At 38.3% G+C, this 21,441-nt stretch overlaps 1 protein-coding gene across 2 annotated transcripts in view; it reads left to right on the forward strand.

Moving 5' to 3' along the window:
- Window positions 1–2,021: 2,021 nt before the first annotated feature.
- The window catches only part of SV2C (synaptic vesicle glycoprotein 2C), a 113,533-nt gene continuing 94,113 nt past the window's right edge, over window positions 2,022–21,441 (forward strand). For both annotated transcript variants that reach the window (XM_039729935.1, XM_039729934.1), the window contains exon 1: window positions 2,022–2,320. The gene's annotated coding sequence lies outside the window, so the exon portion shown is untranslated. The remainder of the gene's footprint in view (window positions 2,321–21,441) is intronic.

A 21,441-nucleotide genomic window follows, 5' to 3' on the forward strand; every position in this document is an offset into this window, starting at 1 on the left:
GTCAGTCACTGGTCTAGGTGAAAACTCACTGCTCTTTGACATACTTTGCTTTGGTTTCTGGAATTACTCTGAAGGCAGATCCACTCACCAGCCCATTTAACCCTGACCCACACAAGGGATATAGCTGACGCTAAGAAAGTGATAGGATGAAGAGCAAATGGAAGAACGAATGTGTCCAGCAGAAGCACAGTGTTACATCAGTTTAACCTGGGTATGGAACTGCACACATTTTACTTGTGTGGATCAAATGCTTGTTTCATTCTTTTAATCTATCTTCCTTATTGCTACAAAATGCCTACAAACCCATCTCACAAATGTCCCTCTCTCTAATGCAGTAGATGAGGAGGAAGGTCCCTGCTGTAGTGGTTGTTTCTCAGTGGAATCTGAAGGTAAGTAAAGTTAAGAAAAAATGTTGAGTTTGTCCATTATGCTTTTATCACAGTGGGTTTTTTCCTTAGCGTTTTAGTCTTATATGTTCAAAACCTAAATGTGATGGTGTTTCTTTCTTTCATAGTTATATGTGCTCAAGAACTCATAGGGAGCAGGTTTTTATCCTAATCAGTTTATTTCAGTAAAATACAGTAGCATTGGCTTAAGATGCATTTTATACAGAGAAGTCTTCCTATTAAATAGTCAACAGTAAATGGATGAAAATGACATTTTGTCACCATTCTTATGTGTATAGCACAAATAGCCTTTTCTTTTGTTGCCATATGAAAATTTTGGAATATTTTTTTCTTTTTGTATGTTGTGTGTGACAAGTTTAGTATTTTTAGTAAAGTGCTATTTTGTAACACCAGGTGCAATTTTCTAATGCTAGGATTACTGGAAGGGACAGAAAAGTAATAGGCGTTTCTTTTCTGTTTCTCTACTTTCACACTTGACAGCACTCCATGCATAGTTCATTCAGATTTTCCCCTGGGTAACAAATCAATAAGCCACTTTCCTTTGCTGTTTGAGTCTTTTGCTCAACAACAGAGGAAAAGAAAAATATTTCGAAGCATAAAAGCTCACAAATACTGACAGGAAGACTCAAAGGCAGATGGACTATCAAGAATTACAATGCTGTAGTGGGCACACACTGGGCATGTGCAGAGTATGGGACAGGGGCAATAATGGTACCTGCCCATTACCCTACCTTTGACGTATAGGCATATTTTGTGGATTAATATTTTTGGAAAGATGAATCCAAATCTTATATTTGTTAATAAAACTGGCTGAATATTTGCTGTTTTTTATTATGGAGTCCTACTTGTTCAGTTTCTCTAACACCTTAATTTTGGCAATACCACTGCGTTTGCCACATTACAGACTTTGCCAATGCAATTGCAAGTAAATGTATACAATCATAAAGGAGGAACTACCTTCATGTTCTTTATTCTACAGTGGCTATAACATCTAGTGTGACAAAGTTAGTATGTAGTTTTCAGTCTTTGATGCCACTACTTTAAATATAAGTTGATTAGAGCAATAAACATAATAACTTCTTACTGTCTGGAAAAAAGGCTTCACAACTAATCTATTTTACCTGTTCATTTTAAAAGAATCAATAAACGTTTTTATGATGTTTTCTTAAAAGCCATGTGGGATATAGGTCCACTATCGCTTCAGGCAACCTGTTCTAATGCTTCACTCTTCTTGCAGTCAGGAATTTTTCCACCCAGGAAAGTGAATATTGCTTGTGGCTGTTCCTGCAGCAGCCCTGATCTTCACCCTCCTCAGTCTTTGTGTGGTTTCGCACTGTTGCTGCAAAGTGTTCACTGCTCGCACTCTGGGAAGAGAGTAAAGAGGAGGGATGCAGTGATCTCTGGATGATCATCAGGCCTGTTGCAACCTGTGTTGAAACAAGCAATTTCGTATGCTCTCCCCTGTCCTCGCCTCTCATAAAACACTGTCTTCTGCAACTAAAGTGAATGCGCGAGCGTCACTATTTTAATTTTTCTCTTCCAGCAGGAGGAAGGGCCCTGTTTCCACGGAGTCTCCCCAGCCGTGTGTGAGCCGGGGGCGTTTCTGTGCCTCCGGTCGGCCGGCCCGGGCGCTGCCTGCGGCGGGGATGGCCCGGCCCGCCCCGCACGCCTCCGCTCATTGATGGTGGCGGCCGCCGCCCGCCCGCCCGCCGCTCCCCCTCTCTCCCCGCTCTGCCGCAGAGCCTCCACCGCAACGCGAAGCCCACACAGCCGCTCCGGTCCGCCCCTCCTCTGGTCTGTCACGCTCGGCGGCTCCTCCGAGAGGCTCCTCGCTCCCTCCCGCAGCTTCGCGCCGCGAGCAGGAGGCAGCGGCAGCGGAGGGAGCTGCAGCGGCTCTCCGCCGCCTGCCCCCGGTAAGTGATGCTCCGGGCACCCGGGCTGCCGCGACTGCTCGAGAGCAACTTTTCCCCTGTTTTTTTTTTTTTTTTTTTTTTTCTTTTTTTTTCTTTTTTTTTTTTTGGGTTGGTTGGTTGGTTTTCTTGCATGCTTGACTTCAACTTCTTCACGGGACTTAGAGGGGTCTTGCTTGCCGGGGACGGGGTAGAGCTCTCTTCGGGGCAGGTCGGGCGCTAGACGGCAGCGCGGGGATCCCTCTCGTCCCCGCGGTGAGCGTGAGCAGCCTGCGCTCGGCTGCTGCTCACTCCAGCCCTATCCAGACACCGGTCTCTGCACAAAGAGAGCAGGTTACGCAGATCCGAGGAGGTATGAGCGTCTAATCTTCGCTTTAGAATCTGGCTTATTAAAGCTGAAACTTTTGCACGCTAGGGGACCAAAAAACAGGGGTGTCGAGGTTCGCATACTCCAGGTGTTTGACGAGTACAAGTTTGCAGATGTCATAGCAGTAAGGGTGGCGAGGAAAACCGAAGGCGCAGAAAGGCTGTCAATTCCAGTTCCTCAGAGGACCGATACTTTCTAAGATGTGTTAAGGAGGTAACAATCAGCATTTCAGACCTTGCAACAGAAAAGGAAGGTGGGGGCGGGGGGGGGGCAGGATAAAACAAAGAGAATAACCAATTTAAGTGGTTTTGAAAACACTGTTGCTTTTGTCACTATAGATTTCCTTCAAGAATTGTCACTCGCATTGACTGTGTTGAGAAAATAGTTTGGTATTCAAAACCCGTAAGGTGCAGGGAGGGATTTCCTTCTCTGCAGCTTCAGGAAAGGAGTTCTCCAAAACATACTAAGTCCTGTTTTGCAAGGGGCTCTGGGAATTTAGGTCCAAGATGATTCTGACATATGTGGGGAGGAGAGAATAGAGAAGTCACAGTGATGAAAAGTATAGTCCAAGTCCTAGGGTTTGGAAGAGCCATGGAATGGTGAGACTTTTTGAGGCAACACACATCTAATTTAAAAAGGATTGCAGGATAGAAGAGCCTGAGGAATTAAAGAGGCATAGGTCTGGAAGTCCTGAGTGGAGGCAGGACACCCCAGGGGCTGGAGGGCTGAGTGATGGGGGTAATTGAATGTGTAGGTCACTGACTAGGCTCAGAGCCCTAATCCTGCAAACCACTGTGGGTGCAGTGTGAGCAGGGGACGAGGGTGGGAGCTGAGTCATCCTGGCTGGGGTGGGCACAGCACATCTGTACAGAAGGGAGGGGGCTGAGGAAAGAAGTGAAAGATGAGGAAGAAGCACATACAGATAGGTGGGGAGGAGGGAGGCTGTCTCATCGAAAGATGCTGAGATCACCCAGGCTTCTCTGTGATTGATAGTATCCTGCTCTCCTTTCCGTAAAGGGTTAGGACGCTGCTGAGTGTATCTCTGATGGAGAGGGGGATGAATTGCAGAGGTTAGTACAACACAAGGGAAACCTACTCAGACAAACACACTCGGTACTGCTGGTACTCAGGCTGCATTGCACTGCAGTGCAGGGAGCTAACAGGAACTTCTGCCTTAGGAGAGAGAGGGAGCTGCTGAATTCATCTGTAAAGGTGGCACAAACTATGCCAGAAATTACAGCTTCTCAAGGGAATTGGAAATAGAATTGGAAGTAGAGCTGTAAGGAGATACTGAAAGGATTTTCCTGATGAATTCACAATAAGCCACAAAGGGTTTCAGGAAAAAACATCCCAACACACAAGCCAAATGAAGGTCTCTGGATTAATTGTAAATAGTATATTTCTATTGGAAGTTTTCCTCCAAGTTCTCTAAGTGAAAGGGTTGTCCTGTTTTAACTGTGTCACATATCTTCTCAAATAGAAGTTTTACAATTTTTTTTTTACATGGGTTTGAGTTCCTCGCGGGAATGAAAACAACAATTTCACTGTCTTGTAAAATGTTTGGTTTTCCCCGTAACTGTTCATTTATTCAGTATTTTCCTGAATACTGAAAGCAGCATGGTAAACAAAACTCCATCCCTTCCCTCTCACCTAGGCATTTTCTACAATTCCCCTGAATGATTGCTTACTATTTTACTGTTTTGTTGGGGTTTTTTGTTTGTCTGTTTGGGTTGTTGTTGTTTTTGTTGTTTTTTTGGGTTTTTTTAATCCCTTTTCTTAATGTGGGAGCAAGAAGTATCACTTTTCTGTATTCCAAAGAAATGAAGAATTTGATAAAATAGTCACATTAATTTCCAAGTGGACTTTTATTTGGAGGAAAGCTTTGCATAGGACAAATACAGAGAAAAAGACAGTCAGTCAATTAAAATTATGGATTCATGTCGAGCCCCCAAACATCTTGAATTGATACTTGAGGAAAAAGAAAAAACAATCATTTGTTTAATGTCTGTATTTCTAAAGCTGTATTCCTGTGTCGTTTCAATAAAAATGACCCTGAATATCAGTAGCACTGACTAGATAGAGAGTTTCTCTGATGGCAATTTGATGTTAAATTATGCGTCATTGCTTTTGGGAAAAATGGATTTAAATTTGACCAAATGTAATCAAACCAAATGTTTTCTCATTATATATTTGAGAAATCTAATTTCTTTTCAAAAATAGTAAGGGAAAGTTGTTTGTTTTTTTTTCTCTGTTCAGAGCAACATGTAAGAAAGATACTTGCAAAAAAGGAAAGCAATACTAAAAAACATTATGTTTACAAAACACGGTGTTATCTCAGGTGACAATGTGAAATCTGTAATTGAATGTATATATACCTGGGAATGTAAACTTGTGTAAGCTACTAGCACTAGTAGCAGATTTTAAATTGGCTTTTTGAAATGTGTGTTTCAAATGTGTGTTTTGCAACTGACAAAAGTTTATCCACAGTGGTCCTGATTATTCTGTTAAATCACTGTGAATTGAATTGTAGGTTTCGGTGTCAAATAGAATGGATCCAGCTATATAATTATCTAGGGTTTTCGTTATTTGTGTTTTCTCTTTTTCTTTTCTTTGTTGTTGGTTTGTTTGTTTGTTTGTGGTTCTTTTTCTTGCATGAAAGTAGTATTAATAAAAATATTTCATATTCTCAATATTATAAAATTTGTTTCAGCATCACAGGCAGATCACTTGGGCTGTATATTGCTGTGAATCTTTGCAACCCATATGCACCACAGGATGCATATCAATGCATGTTTAAACAAAAGCTCATCAATTAGATTAAATGTGTTTGCAAACCTGTGATAGGGAACTCACAGCTGCTGCCACTGTTTTTATATGATGTAGTGCATAACATTTTCCTATTAAAACAGAATGGTGTCCTTTGTAAAATGACTCAGAGGACTAGATTTACAGCTTTTCTTCTTTTAAGTGTTTGTAAGCAATATAAAGAAAAAAAATATTGAAAGTGTGCTCAAAGTATTGACATTCCAAAGAAAAAGGTAGTTAAATTTCCCTTTTAACTAACTTCTTCAGTTTTTAAATTAAATTGTACGTATTCTCTAGTATCTTTGCTGCAAAACACAGTGGGCCTCTTTTTCCGTAAAGCAGTGGTTGATAACCTAATGCTTTTAATTTATCTTTGATTTTCTATATTGCTACACTGTTCATCCAGAGACATTCTAAACATACAGAGTATATATTCTTGTATAAATACATACGTCACAGGTCAGTGATCTGCTAGGTTTGTTTCAAATTACCATTTTAATGTCAGCAAGAGCTAAATAAGGGTGCATGAAATATAACCAAATGTAAATTTCTTTAGCATGATTATTATTGAGGCATTTGTCCTCTTGTAAAAAAAACCAAACAAATGGAGGAAAGCAACATCGAGCTCAATCCTTCCTTCTTTGTGGTTCCAACTCTCAGTCATTTTCTCACCCAGAGAGGCTAATAAAACTTTAAACGTTGCATACACAACAAACAAAATTGCTTAGAAGTGTAAGGCAGTGTAATTCAATGTAATAATACTAAGATATCGTTAGCATCCTTTCATTTTTGAGACTGATTCTTACCTCTGTTTGTCTGTATTTCTGCTGACTGACTGCTGACAGCAAAGACTTGCTATGCATTAACAAAACATCAGAGACTTTCACGATTAGATGGAGATTCCATCCAAATATTTCTAATTGAACTTAATATGCAGCATATTAAAAAGAAAAATGACACCTATCACATGATTTATCTGCTTCAGCACACAAGGCATATAGCTTTATATTGATCTGGACTCATAAAAAACATGGTGCTGCTGCAGCTTCATGTTTCCTTGCCAGCCGCAAGATTTTTTTTTTTTTTTAAGATAAAGCAGCATCCCTGTAGCTGTTTCTCTCTTTCACTGCAGGTTATTTCTGTGGTCATGGCTGCATGGGCCTAGTTATGTGCTTTGTTCTAGAGTGGAAGTCTGAGTCTCACAAGCAAGTCTTATTTTTTGATGGAAAATCCATGTTACAAAGCATACTGTTCATAGCAGCATTAAAGCATCCTGCAGGGTTTTTCCCCTTTAATGATCACATGAGGGTTTGTGTAGGAAAAAGCTTCATGAGATGCATTATGTAAAATAATTATTTGGTCACTATTTTACCATTTAACCACGGTAACTCTGAATGGAGAGATTACTTTATTCACAGCACCTCACAGGGCCTCCACACCTTTAGCTGACACCATTTTCATTCCATGTGGAGCTGGAGGATAAAATTTGCTGTCTGTAAGCATAGCAGTGCTTATCCCAAGACGTCTTTGCAAAATGTATTCTACCATCCCCACCTCCCTTAACCATAGAGGGTTTTGCTTTTATCTGACAATTGCAGCTGTTGCTGCAGCCTTACAAATAGTGGTTCCCTGTACTGTTCCTAAGGCTGAGAAATTAATGACTTCTTGGACCAGAGCTGTCCATGAGCCAGCAGCGTGTTCTGGTGGCGAGGAAGGCCCGTGGTATCCTGGGGGGCATTGGGAAGAACATTGTCAGCAGATCATGGAAGGTGATCCTGCCCCTGTACTCAGCCCTGGCAAGGTCTCCCCAGGAGAGCTGTGTCCAGTTCTGGACTCCTCAGGACAAGAGAGGCATGGAGCTCCTAGGGTGACTTCAGTGGAGGGTGACAAAGTTGATGAGGGGACTGTAGCACCTCTTTTATTATAGAAGAAAGGCTGAACAAGTTAGGCCTGTCCAGTCCTCAGAAGAGACAAGTGAGGGGGAAGTTGATGCATACAGTACTTGATGCATACAAGTACTTGAAGGGAGGGTACCAAAAGGATGGACTAGGCTATTTCTAGTGGTGCCAAGCTATAGAGCAAGAGGCAATGGGAAGACACTGACACCCAGGAAGTTCCACCTGAACTTGAAGAATAACTTTGTTGTGTGGGTGACCTTGGACTAGAACAGATTGCTCAGACAGGGTGTGGAGCCTCCCTCACTGGAGATAATCCAGAACTATCTGGATGCAATCCTGTGCCATGAATTCTGGGATGACCTAGCTTATGCAGGGAGGTTAGACAAGGTGACCCACTGTGGTCCCACCCAATCTGACCCATTCCTGTGATTCTGTGATTTAATTCTATGTAAACATATGTATGCCTAATGTATTAACTACATATATATATTAATAAACATAGCTTTACCTGTATAATTTCTTTTTTTAAACTAGACTGATTGGTGTGTTTCCACTCAGGCTCATTTGATTCTAATATTCACCTGGAATACAGTAGGTTAAGGTACCAAAGGTTACCATTCGATGTCTTGTTCTCGTATTTTTCGTATCAGCATATAGTTGTGCAGCTGCTGTTGGCTTTTTCTTTTGGGCAAAATTCTTGGTGTCTAGATACTGCTTCTTGTGAGCAGAACTCACAGACTCTCTTCATGACTACCTGGTGGACAGTTTCCCACTGACACTGCATTCACTTTTCCTTTTAACTCTTTCTCAGCCTACGAGCAGTGCCATACTTTCAAATAACTAAACCGTTACTTCTTTCATTAAATAAATCAAATTTTGGAAACAGAGAGAATATCAGACAAAAACATCCTTAGTGATGTAAGACATACAGCTAACAAATTTCTTACTGTGCCTGGAAATTTTTTTAGGGGTGATCTGTTAAGCGGGGGAAAAAAAGGAGTACTAGGGCTCGTGGGAGTCTCTGCTATGCAGATGTAATCTGCTCTTTCCCTTGGTATGCCATCTCATCACTGGCTGCAGTATACTGCAGATGTAATGAAGATGTTTAAAATAGCTAATTTCTGTGGCAGTTTAGTACACCAATACAATGCTCTGAATGAACTACAGGCATACTTGAGATTATCCTACAGTGCGGATATATTGTCCTCATTCAAAGGCAATTAATTTAAAACTTACAGGAAGGCTTCTGCACAACACTACTGCAGTGCAAAAACGTCATTGGATAATGTACATTTGAAGGTACTCCTAGAAATTATTTAATTCAGTCCGCTTCTAAAGGCAGGGACAATTCTATAGTTAGATTGGGTTGCTCAGGGCCGTGCACAACCAAAGTTTAAATACCTCCAGGGATGGGGACCTCAAAGCTTCTCTGTGTAACCATTCTCATGCTTCACTGGCTCATTATGAGGACTGTCTTCCCTATAACTATGAATTGGTAAGAGGGGCAAAATTGGACATACTAATCTAACCACATCTTGACAAAGAGAGGGGAATGTTGCATTACATTCTGTAATTACAAATAAACACATCATTACATCATACATACAAATGGACACATACAAGGCAAAACTCTTGTTAATGCATTCCAGAATGGGGTTATCCTTCATTTGCAGAGGGTACATGGTGCTGTACAGCAATGTAAGTCAAAATGGGGACTCTGCCCAAAAACTGATGTTACTACAGAGGACCTGATTTTTTTTGGAGACAACATCTCTTATTCTCTCTTAGGAAGATGTTACTGTGTGTGATTTTTCTAGTGTGGAATTCCATGAAAAATATTTGGAGACATGGCTGCCTACAAACAGCATGGAGATAAATGTCCCATTGAGTTATCAAGTATTATGTAATGGCTCAAGTGTCAGTTGACAAAGATATTCTACGCAGGTGGCTTCTCCTCAGCTGTGAGACCAGGGGCACCTATTGCATATTCACGTGTAAGGACTAGTTTAGATCCCAGTAAATCTCACTGTAATTCAAATGCGGTTAATGCAATTTCATTCAATGGGAATTTGGCTTAGAATCTGTCAATATAGAGGTCTGTTGGAGAAAAAGGGCTAAAAAGTAATTGATCTTTTTTCTCTCTGATTATTTTCCTTCTGATTTGAACAGTCCTAGCTATATAGATCAATAAATAAGCACTTGGCTAGAAAATTTGTAACCTAAGATTTCAAGTATTCAGTGGTATCTAAAATTGTACTCAGATAGAACCTATATGGTCAGCCTTGGCAGATATTGCCATGTTTATTAGCATAGAATAGTTTGTGTAGGTGTGTTTATCAGTACCATAAACAAAAGAAATCACATCCATTTTGTGAGTGTATAACTACCTTATAGGACCTTATAAAGGTATAACATTACCTTTAAATGGAAAAAAAAAGGTATTTTCTGTCTGTATGTTTTAATCCTTTTGTAGACATTGCATTTGCCTGATGAGGACATGATCCTTATGGGCGACAGCAAGTATACACTTACAACTTCATTCTTTGCTGCTCTAAATTAACAAATGGATTCTTAAGTTTAACATATTTCATAGGGTTTTCCAAGTTGGGTAGGCCAAGACTATTGCAGCAAAAATTCAGCTCACTTGTTGAGAAAACTGAAAAGCTTTTTATGTTACTCTTTGATAATTTCTTTGGTCCATTCAGCTGGAATACTAATTACTTTCCAATGCCCTCCTTGCCTTCAAATGAACTGAAAAGGAAAACAAACAAACAACCCATGTGGACATGGAGAAGTGAGTATGTTTTTCCTAAAAAAACATATAACGGTGGTATAAGTGTTAGACCCTAATGGAAACAGCTAGCAGTGGCCTGCTTAAATGCACTAACATTTATTCTGTTACTTCAAATTTAATTCAATATTCTCTTCTGAACTTGGGAGAATCTAAATCTTTATTAATTGTAAAGGTCTTAAAAATTTTACTTCCTACATGATCTTGAGGATATGAGCTATCTTCTGGTCCATAAATGCACTCCTTAAACTCTGAATATCTCTACAGATATATTTAGGTCCATATTTACAAAAATTCTTACTAGAAGACATATTCCCATTGAATTCAATAGATACTTGTATTAAAAATGATTAAGGAATCAGTCCTTGTACACTTGAACAACCAATCACAAACTCCTAAAGGTTAAAAGATAATACAATCAGTTTGGGTCTGTGTCTTTGCTCAGAAAAACAAGAAGGCAGGGAAGGTAAAAAAGCCTCTAGCCAATTGGCCAAACACATTTTAAGAACCGGATGTTTAGAAAATAGGTTATTTAGATAAAAGTAGCTGTTCTCAAAGACCATTATTTAGTAGGTCCTATACTTAACAGAGCAATGCTTTCTCCTTAAGCATTTTAGCAGCTAAAATCCAAATTAATAAAATGCAAATATCCCATAAAGTATTTGCTGGAGCTGTGGCTTGGCTATCCACTGTCTGTCCATGACCATGTCTCTTCATGAAGATAGTAGCTGTTCTGGAAGCAACCATAAGGCATTAGTCCTGGACACCTTAACTCCTCAAGGCAGTTTTGTGTGGAGTGCTGCTTGTTTTGTACTAACTTCCTTGGTAGAAACAAGAAGATTCCTGGAAATTGTCTTTAAGTTCACATTTGTTAAATGGTGAAAAAAACCCCCAACATTTTTCTGTTGTAAAATAGCATTGCAGTGTTGGTTATGAATCTGGAACAACTGACTATAAGCACTGAAAAAAACCCACTGAGTATTGCTCTGACACATCTTTTGACTGGAGTGACTAAGGGACAATTCAAGGGTAACCCATTAGGGTGATTTTCTCTACTACATGTAAGTTATTGCTTGGCCTACCAGTTGCTTTAGAAGGTATTAGTGGACTTCATTTTTTGAAAATTAAGAAAATGTCTTTCAGATCCCCAGCTGGGATTGAAATTCATTACCTGTGAGTAATAGTTATTTCTCATACCCAGCTCACCCTTTTGCTTAGGAAGATGACTGAATTGCCTGCTGTATGTTGTTTTTTCTCTGCATAACACAAAAACCATTAAATGTTGCTTACAATTTTCCTCCTCATTTAAAATGTTTCAGTTCAATTTCAGCTACAGTTTCATGGCAGAAAACTACCAGAACTCACAAAGTTGATTTAAGTTCTTTTATTTTCTGTCTTTAACAAATATTTATCATTCATGGGGTCATGTGAGACAGTGTAGAAGATTCCTTGCTGTAATCAGCTGTACAAAGTGATTAAGTAGAATGTCACGCTGCTACCATTCTACTTCATCTTTGCAGATGGGGAAACTGTTTCTTTGTAGGAAATAAGTAATTTTTCTCAGAAGAACAAATTTTCACTGGAGAAATTACCTGCTAATTTCTGTATTCTAGTAACAAATGAGCATGATAACTGTCAGCTCTGTACCCAGAGGAAGAAAATACATTTTCCACAATTTGGGAAACTATTACAAACAAACTTCTTTAAATATATTGACTGCTCTCTAAAGTAGTTTTTACTCATAGAAATCCCCAAAGAATCATTTTATTGTGTATACTTGCTGAAATATGAGGAACTCAAGGGTATTACCAGAAGTGTGTAACATTCCACTTTGGTGTTTTATGGGACATTGTGGAAAAGATAGGAATAAAATTTTTCCTTAATCTTCTAGGCTTCACATATGCTCACTTCAGGTAGAGTGTTTCAGAATAGAATCACTATAGATGCCATCAAATGAATAAACATACAAAATCCAGATAACAACCCTAATAAAAAATGTGTTTAGCTGAAAATTTATGTTGTTTAGTCTTCTTCTGTGGTTCTTCCAAATTGCAAAACTGCAGAATCATTTAATTCTCTGTTTATTTATGGAGATGTTGTAGCATATAGTGTTAGTTCATAGCTGGCCATTATTCAGCTTTTTGGCTATTTTTCTCTTCCTAGGGAACTGTACTTAGGAGTACACAGAAAGAATTTGAGTAAGTCCAGTAACATAGTAAGAAATGTGTAATTCTAAGGTGGAAATAATATGTTGAAAAAATATCCTAACATAGCTCAGAAAACATGAAGACTGTAGTGCTTTAGGGATTTTTACCAATCAAAGTTACTTTGGGCTAATGGCGAGACAGAAAGTTTACCTTCATTATCTAAGTTCACATGTGACAGCCATAGCTAATTCTTTCCTTCTCTTAGAAATACTTGAGGATTTTTGCATCCTCTGCTGAAAGGTTTTTTCTGATTGTAGGGGCATAAGAATTTAGACATATTTTCTTCAATATTTTTTCATATTATTAACCTTAAAAATAATGCAGTCAGATGCAATATTTAATTTAAAAAATCCTAGCTCTGTGGCCAATGTTGTACAGAAGCAGATTGTGGGAAATCAAAACACAGAAACCTAATTTCTAAAACACATCTATTGAAGGTTTTTCCCCATATATGTACAAATGTCTATAAGCACATAGATATGTAATGTATCTATAATATTATTTTTTGCTAGGGAGTGGTTCATATAAATGATTTCCTCAAGGGAAGAGGTTCTTGTAGAATAAGACCACCTGGCTGATAAAATGGAAACCTTGTGGCAAATAAGTGTTGACAGAGAAAGTGTCTGCTAGGACATGAGTAGGAAATGGAGCTGAATTATCAATTAAATTTTTTTTTCTGTCAGATATTAATGACTCTTTATAAAGTATATTTAAGTGTATTTTATTTGTGGTTATGGGGTAAAAATATATTTTTTGTGGTTGTGAAAAATAATTTTATATTGTCCCTCTTATACAGGAAACAAAGGGAAGCTCTTTTGTATATCTGTATTTCAATATCTAGGAATAGGAGCAAGCTACAGGTTTGAATATGCTACCTTCCTCCACTCCTGTGACTGGAAAAATGAACTACTGTGAGCTTAAACATCCTTTTGTTTGTTGAACTTTATGCTAGCAATTTTCCTTAAATGATTGCTTTTGTTAAAATATTAAAATCAATTTTATTTAATATTTTAAAACAATGGAAGCAGTAATTTGGTGGTGTCTTGTGTTTTTGATATTTTAGGAAAGTGGATTTTCAATCAGTAAGCTATTTTTAATCAATACAATTTCCTAAGAAAATGTGTAGCATAATTGGAATAGACTTGATTCAAAAGGAACAGTTACTCTACTTCTTAAGGGCTCTGTAAACATGTAGATGTTTTTTAAAAAAAACGAGTAAGAGTTAAAAATACCATTAAGAAAACCTGTTATGTGCTGGTCTAAGAGTGCTACAACAGCAGAGAACGCAAGGCTTTTGTGTTGCTCTGGGCGTGAACCACTGACAGACACAGAGAGGCCAGGAAAGCACATGCAGTGGACAGAGAAGATGCACTGATACACATTCCTGTAATATTTTGGGTTAGATTAAGAACTTCCTTAAAGGGGAAGTCCCTTGCTCGGGGGGTGCAAACACTGAGTGTTGTGTCAACTATACAATCTACAAAACTGTTTTCAGTGAAAGTTGATGCACAAATAGTCAAGGAAGTAAGCACTTAATATGACCTATATCCTCAGGCCACCACAATATACTTTTTAAAAGCTGATTATAAACTATAATCAATAACTAATTGGCTGATAAAGTAAAAATGTCTCTTCTAAAATAGTTTTTCTAATTAAATGTAAAAATTCATGACATCCAAGTTATTGTGGCAGGGCGTCCCCCATCCAGGGAATAACGAGCTTAGACTCCATGATTGCAGAAGGCTGAACAACTACTTTCTTAAGCTATACTATATTATACTACATAATACACTAATACTATACTACACTAACACTAAACTAAACTCCTGTGACCCTTTCAGTCAGTTACGACACAGCTTTGACCTAATTGGTCAATCAATCCAAACAACCAACACCAGAGTCCAATTAAGAAATCCCTTTTTTGGTAAACAATCTCCATAACACATTCCACATGTGCCAAACAACAGGAGCAATAAATAGCGATAAGAATTGGTTTTGCTTCTTTCTCTGAGCTTTCTCGCAACCTTCCCCAGCATTTTCCTGGGAAAGTTGTGCCTGCTGCTCTCTGTGAAGAGAGCTGCTGCCACACCAAGTATTTCCCTAATTTTCTCTAGAAAATTAATTTTAGACAATAGCTATGGTATACTGGGTCTTAATTTGGACTTACTCTGCTGTTCATTTTGCCTGTTTTGGACATATACCTCTGCTACACAAGTGTGTTGTTTCTTCTTATGCTCCCTTCAGATTCCCTGGCCCCAGAGTACGCAAGAGACCTTCTTCGAGTGTAGCACCAATTGCTTTCATTAGTCAGCTGGCACTGGTGGTACTGGCAGAAAATTTCCTGCCTTTGAGCCAAAAATATTATCTGATTAGAGTCATCCAGGGCCCCCACTATGGGTACATAAGGAGGGTCTTGCTGTTTCTTTTGGATGAAATAAAAGTGATAATTATAAGCCAAGTCAGAAGAGGAGAAAAATCGAAATGCTTCTAAATGCCTATTAGTAATATAGACCATTTAAATGATGAGTGCCCAAGCATGGGGGCGAATTAGAATCACTGGAGAGTGCAAATAGTGTCCTTTAACATGTTCTGTGAGTGTATTTGAAGCGCTGATAATGGTATGATCCCGTTGTCAAGGGATGTTATTGATGTGTCATTGCTTCTCTGTGTGACTGATAGTAGCAATATCTTCAGTTAAATAAAAAAGCACTTTTGAACATGGTACCACTATGCAGGCTTCTGTTCTTGATTATCTGCTGAAGGGTCATGACTGGTTCTGTTTGAGGGCAATATCAGTAAAGAGCCAGAGTGGAAAATAGGGATAATAATTAATCAGATGGAAGACATAAATTCAAGGGAAATTGCTTTAGAACACAGACAGGTCAGGAAGGTACCTTCTTGACCTTTGCAGCATCAGAGACCACTGTCTAATGAAAGATAAAACCAAGCTGTTAAACGTTAAGTAATTCTTACGGTTTTGGGAATGTATGGCTTTTAAGGATTGAACCAGTGAGGGGAGGCTCCACCTTTTAAAACATGGAATTGACCTGAAAAATTATACGAGGCTGCTGAACTCTTTCCTAATGGCTTGATTTATCATATTATACTGAACCTCAGGGTTTAGAGGAAAACACAGTCAAAAATATGACTGTGCCTAGTTTATATTGCTGTAAAAAACAACTACTCCTTTTAGCAGGAACACATACAATAAAGTGGAAGTATTGTTTCATTATTAAGCAACAATTACTGATTTTGACTTTTTCCCCCCATATTTTTATTCCAGCTCCTTTTAATTAAAATATTTTTAATGTGAATCAATAAATTAATACATTTGGTCTCGGCAGCTGGCAGATGTAGTATGTTATGCCCCCTTCAGAACTGTGTGGTTAATAGTTTTTCTTGGTGTGCTCCATACCAAAGACAAAACAGATTTAAGGCTTTTGACACCACCTGCTCCAGAAGATATCTAATGACTCCCAGTCCCCTCTTTATGTTTGACAGAAGAAAATGCTTTGATAATATATCTAATATGCTACTTGAATGGCAGCACAGGAAATCAAGCCCATGATCCTGAGTGCAGGAGTGCTGCAGAGATTCTATTGCTTCAGCCTTTATCCTTTCAAAGGTTTCTTTCAATGACATTTTTCTTCCTGAATTTTCAGTCATAATATAAAAATGCTGAAGTGCTATAAATTAATAAACCCGGTCAATGTTAAAAATTGTACAGAATTTTGAATTGTCTCTCTTCTGTTTTCAGCACACACTCCTAGCAAACTACTGAAGATAATTGTTCTATAAAAGGTGCCACCTGTTCATTGCCAATCACCCTGCCTTCAGTATGAGTGTGTTAATTTATTCCAATCCAGTCTAAAATCTTAATCCTTAATGTTCTTTGCAAACACCCTTTTCAGAATTGAAGGGTGTGCTGTTGCTTGATGTGGCAGAACAGAAATATGAGATTACAGATAGGTAAGAGTCTTGATGCTAAAAAGTGCAACTCAGTGTGTGAAGTGCAGTGTGTTCCCCTTGTCTTGCCAGAAAGGAGAACTGAGCATGTCTGTTTGTAGACTACACTTGCTGCCTATGTCAAAAGTGAAGCTTCTAACCAGCCATTCTGATAACAGCTGTGGTCAGAGATTGCAAATGAAAAATACTGCCATGTTGGGTTTTTGGCTATAGATTATAGTTTTGGTCCCAAGAGGCTTTATAATTTTGGGTATATCATTCTCTATGGCTAAAGCTGTCTTCAAACTTTGGGTGTCTAGAGACTAGAGATGCCTTCAGAATTTTCAGTAGAGGGACGGACCTGTGTATAGAGAATTTAGCCTGCTGTCAGTAGCTTCATTGTCCGTTTTTGATGAAGTTTCATGGTCCTAAGGGTAGTCTGCAAATCAGGAATGTGACCTTGTTGATTGTGAGGATGCTGATTGTCCCAACAGACCTAATTTGCCCTGCAAGTCTCACTGGGACCCCTCTCACAAGCACCTTCTGCCTGCTGGTTCAGGACCTCTAGCTGAGACCAGGCTTTAGCCCACATGGGAGTTTCCAGGGAGTAACAACCATGAGACTGCTCCAGGAGAGAAGACAGGACAGGAGATGTGGGGGACCAGGGTGTGGGCAGTGCTGTCACAGATGGAACATTGTCCTGATGCAGAGCATGGTGAGAGCAACAGTTTTCATCAAGTATCTGGTGCTCATCAGACAAAGTAGGGCAGGGTTATGTCTGTGATCTGTCAGGGAAGTCCAGTCTGAGGTTCAGGAACAACAGGGGATAGGAGACAGATGAAGCTATATAGTGCAGATATAGTGAAGCTCAACTTGGGGTGGCCAAGTCTGAGCTTAAGAGCAAACTTGAGTCCATGGCAGAGCATCTGGTGTACTGGAAGGGGCACTGGGTGAGGCAGGGGTGGATCTAGTCTTAATGAGGGACAGGAGCTCTGACAGCCAATTAAAACTCTACAAGAGAAGAAGTGCAATCAGTTTCAAAGCAGGGAACTTTGGGAATATGTAAACTTCACTGCTGGATGTCAAATATTTTAAGAACCAAACTAAGAATTAGGTTAAGAATAAGGTGAAATACTGAGGATCTCAGTGAATCAGAGAATTGTTCATGCCTATAAAGCACAAAGATTACCAGGTGCTATTCTGCTTTAAAAGAAAATAGAGATGGTTTGTATGACAGAATTTATTTCTCAGATGTTTCAGCTCACCACACCTTTTTGCTGTGCAAATTCAAACATAGGGAGCAGAACATTTTTTTTCAAATTGTCAAGTAGGTTGTTTTCAAAATAAGCTACGGAAAGCTTTCTGAAATTGATAAATAAAATTTACCAGCTCTTCTATCTTCATTTTGCTGCCTTTATTTTGTGCTTTTAATGGTAGAGCACTGTGTTTATTCAGTCATGCCATCCATCTCTACATATTCTACCCAAGGGAAAAAAGCCACACTGAGGCTGTGCTCAGATTGTGTAATGTACTCTGAGATACAGATAAATTCCATTTTGTTAGAAGTTTAAGTTCCTGAATCTGAAAAGCTTGGGTCTGCTGCATTTTCAGTACAGACTTTTCATCTGTCCATTATATTAGTCTCTTTTCATTGTTCCTTCTCACCTATGCTATCAAGTCCATAAAATAAAGGCTTATGGAGTTCAGAGAACCAAGTAGTGGTGTAAAATATAAGCTGCAAAAGCATTATATTTGTGTTTTAATGGGACCTATGCATCCACAGGCACTTTGATTCATTTACTTGAAGTTTTCTTACACATGCTGAAATACTGCACATATAGGCACATATACACTGTGCAACTGTCAATAATAGTGTGATTCAGGATAAAAAAATGAAGATGTGTAGTCAACACACAATGTTTTTTGAATCTCGATTAAGTATGAGTTTATGCTAAGCATTACAAAGTCTGTTTTTCCCAGCGTGGCATAAAATGAGGTAAACAATTTGCACAATTGTAAGTCAGTGTAGCCTTAAGTAAAATGTAGTTGGGCTTTTAGCAGCCCCATTTGTGTTTAGGGAGCATTGAGCAGTCATGATTTCCTTTCTTACCTAGTAAAGGCCTGGTAGACAATGCGTCAGCCCTCATTGTGAAAAAGTAATTTCCACCTCAAACTGTTGCATTTCCCCACCAGGAAATGTAAGATTTTAGGAGTGTGCAAAATCACTTTTTTTAGTACAGCAGAACTAGCACTTTATTTGAGTACCAGGTTCCATAATATTAAATAGCTTGGGTATATCTGAAGATGAGCAATACATTACCGTGATCACAACCCTCCAGTAAAAATGCCGCGTGAGGCATGGTGCAGAAAAAAATACTAGGAAAACTCTAAAGAAACAGGATGAATTAGAAAATATTGGCGTACATGATCTGAAGTATATACAGTACAATTTTTTTCAGCCAAATAATTTAGAATGTACCCTATTCTTTAAGAATAACAGAGAAAATCTAAGGTGAATGTTAAACCAAACCACTTTGCAAAAAGCAGTCTAGGAGTCTTGGTTGTTCTTGTACAAAAATGAAAACAATGCAAGATTGCAGGCTACTTTCAAAGTACAATAAGCTGTTCCTTAACCTCTTTCTTTTATGTGAGATGCCAAGATGTTTGAAGAGAGATAATAAACTTTTAATTACTTCAGAAGGAAAAATAATATGTAAAGATTTTAAATTCACTTTCTACTTAAACTCATTGGAATTTTTTTTTGCTATTTTTATATCTTATAAATATTTAGATATATTTTGATAACACTTAAAATACCTTTTGCCTAGGTACCTCTTGTCTGCATATTATCTAGCTGCTTTTCTTACAGCCTTCTATGGGTGTTTTTTTCTGTCATTCTTGATTATAGCTGAGTTCCTATATTGATGAATATCCATGACAGAATTTGAAAGTCATTGTTACTTCTTATGTGCAAGTATATGCCTTATCAACTTTTGCTATGGCCTTATTATGTGTAATGATCTGTTCCTGACATGTACAGCTTTTACTTCTGTAGTTATACAGATTTCTATTTGGTGTCTGTATTTTTCTAAGCTGTTTTCTCTCAGAAGTAGTAAATTTATGGAAAAACACAGTTCAAAGAGCAATGTGCTTAAATCACCAAATACAAATTTAAAATCGTATTTTTATGCCTGCCTATGTCAAGTTTGGCAAGTGGTCTAATTTTTCTGTGTTTAAATTGCCACTATTTCAAAGTAGGAAAGAGAAAATTATTAAATACTATGTGTAGTTTATCTAAGGAGCTCATCTTAAAAGAAATTCTTGCACTTTTGAACATTAATAATCTATAGCATTTGTTACATATTTTCTACATATCCTAATTAATTTGCATCAAGAAATGTAAATGCTATCTGTGGTCTAATTTTACTTTTCAAAACAGAGCAAAAATAGCAGGAACAGTGGCATTCTTTTTGCATTTCAAAATCACTAGTGATCAAGCATTTTGAACTAGAGCAAAGTAATAAAAGTCATAAAATGTTGGCATTTTTATAGCATGTGACAGGGATGTGACAAAAATCTGATATATATTTTGAATCTGTTCAATTCTCTCATCTTTGCCCAGTGCTTCTCCAAAATGAAATTTGTATGAAAACAGAAGACTATTTTCTTTTCTCATATGGGCAGTGGTTGCTGCCCACATGAAATTAACCAAATTAACCAATTTTATCTGTTTAGGGACCTAAATGGTCACCCATCTTCTAGACTCTGCTGAGGTGTCCTTTTGTTTCTCTCTAGTTTACCAGACTGAATTCTAAACCTTTTTTGTTATTCTGTAAAAGATATATTTGTATATTGACATATTCAGCACTTGATGCTTGGTTTTAATTTATAAAAATAGAGCTCTTCATTTAATGTGTGAAAATCAACTTTTTTTTTTTTTATATGTCTGAATGATAGAGTAATTTGGGTGAAGAAGTAATTTGGAGGTTACCTAGTCTCGGATCTGGATTTAAATAGTTCAGTCTTGTTCAGTTAAATTTTGAATACCTCTAGTGCTGGGAATCCCAGTGCTCCTCTGTGTAGCCATGTAAGTGGATGGAGACTTAACATGAAGAATTTCTTCCTTAGAACTGTCTGGAATTTCCCTTGCTACAACTTGAAGCTGTTTCCTCTTTTCTTTTTGTCTTTGCCTCTGAAAAGAGCCCATCCTCGTTGTATTTTAATCCCTCATTAGATGATGGGGGATGGTGAATGGATTTCTGCTTAAGAATTCTCCTTAAGAATTCTGCTCTCTGACTGGGCAAAAAAAGATTCACTCTTCTTGTGCATCATGCATCCCAGACCTCTAACCACTGCAGTCATCCTCTGCAGACTATGGTGATGATGAAGTGCATGAAGTTGGATGTGGTGTCAGTGTGGCCACGCAGAGGGGGAAATATTCCCTTCAATCAGTGGAGAGCATTCCTCCTAAAGTGACCTAGCTGTCATAGTGGAATGTGTTTTGCCTGTTATTCGCCTGAATCCAAAAGGCCATGTGTGCAAATTTAAGGGAGTGATTTAGATTTAAACAATGTAAATACTAATTTAATTAAAATTATATATTTCTCATCTTAAATTTACATTTTGGCATAGCCAGATTCATGAGCTATGGCTGTAATATACCTGTTACAATAACAAAAAGTACCAAATGTTAAAGATAAAGCAAAAACAATATGTTCTTTGAGTGAATAGCAAAGTGACTGAAAGGGAGTGTGGATGAGAAACCAGGACTTCAAGTACCTTTTAACATTATGCTGAGAAACCACTACACTCTTACCAGGGTTTATTGAGAACAGCAGCTGATTCCCTGTGCAGAGGCCAACACAGACCAGAATCAGATAAAGACAGAATTGGCGGAACTGAGAAGAGTCTTTAGACTCTCATTTTGCAGGCACAGGAATGATGTGCCCCAGCAGAAATTCAGCAGAATGAAAAGTTACATGTTTTCAGAAAGTTTTTCCCAGTGGGATCTCAGAGTGTGACCCTGTATCTACTCCTAAAAAATAAAGAATGTTTACCTCTTTTATTTCAGGAGGAAAGAAAAGACATGTAATTCCAGCTTGTAATACCAC

This window comes from Passer montanus, unplaced genomic scaffold (assembly GCF_014805655.1).
Source record: "Passer montanus isolate IOZ18808 unplaced genomic scaffold, ASM1480565v1 scaffold7, whole genome shotgun sequence".
NCBI lineage: Eukaryota > Metazoa > Chordata > Aves > Passeriformes > Passeridae > Passer > Passer montanus.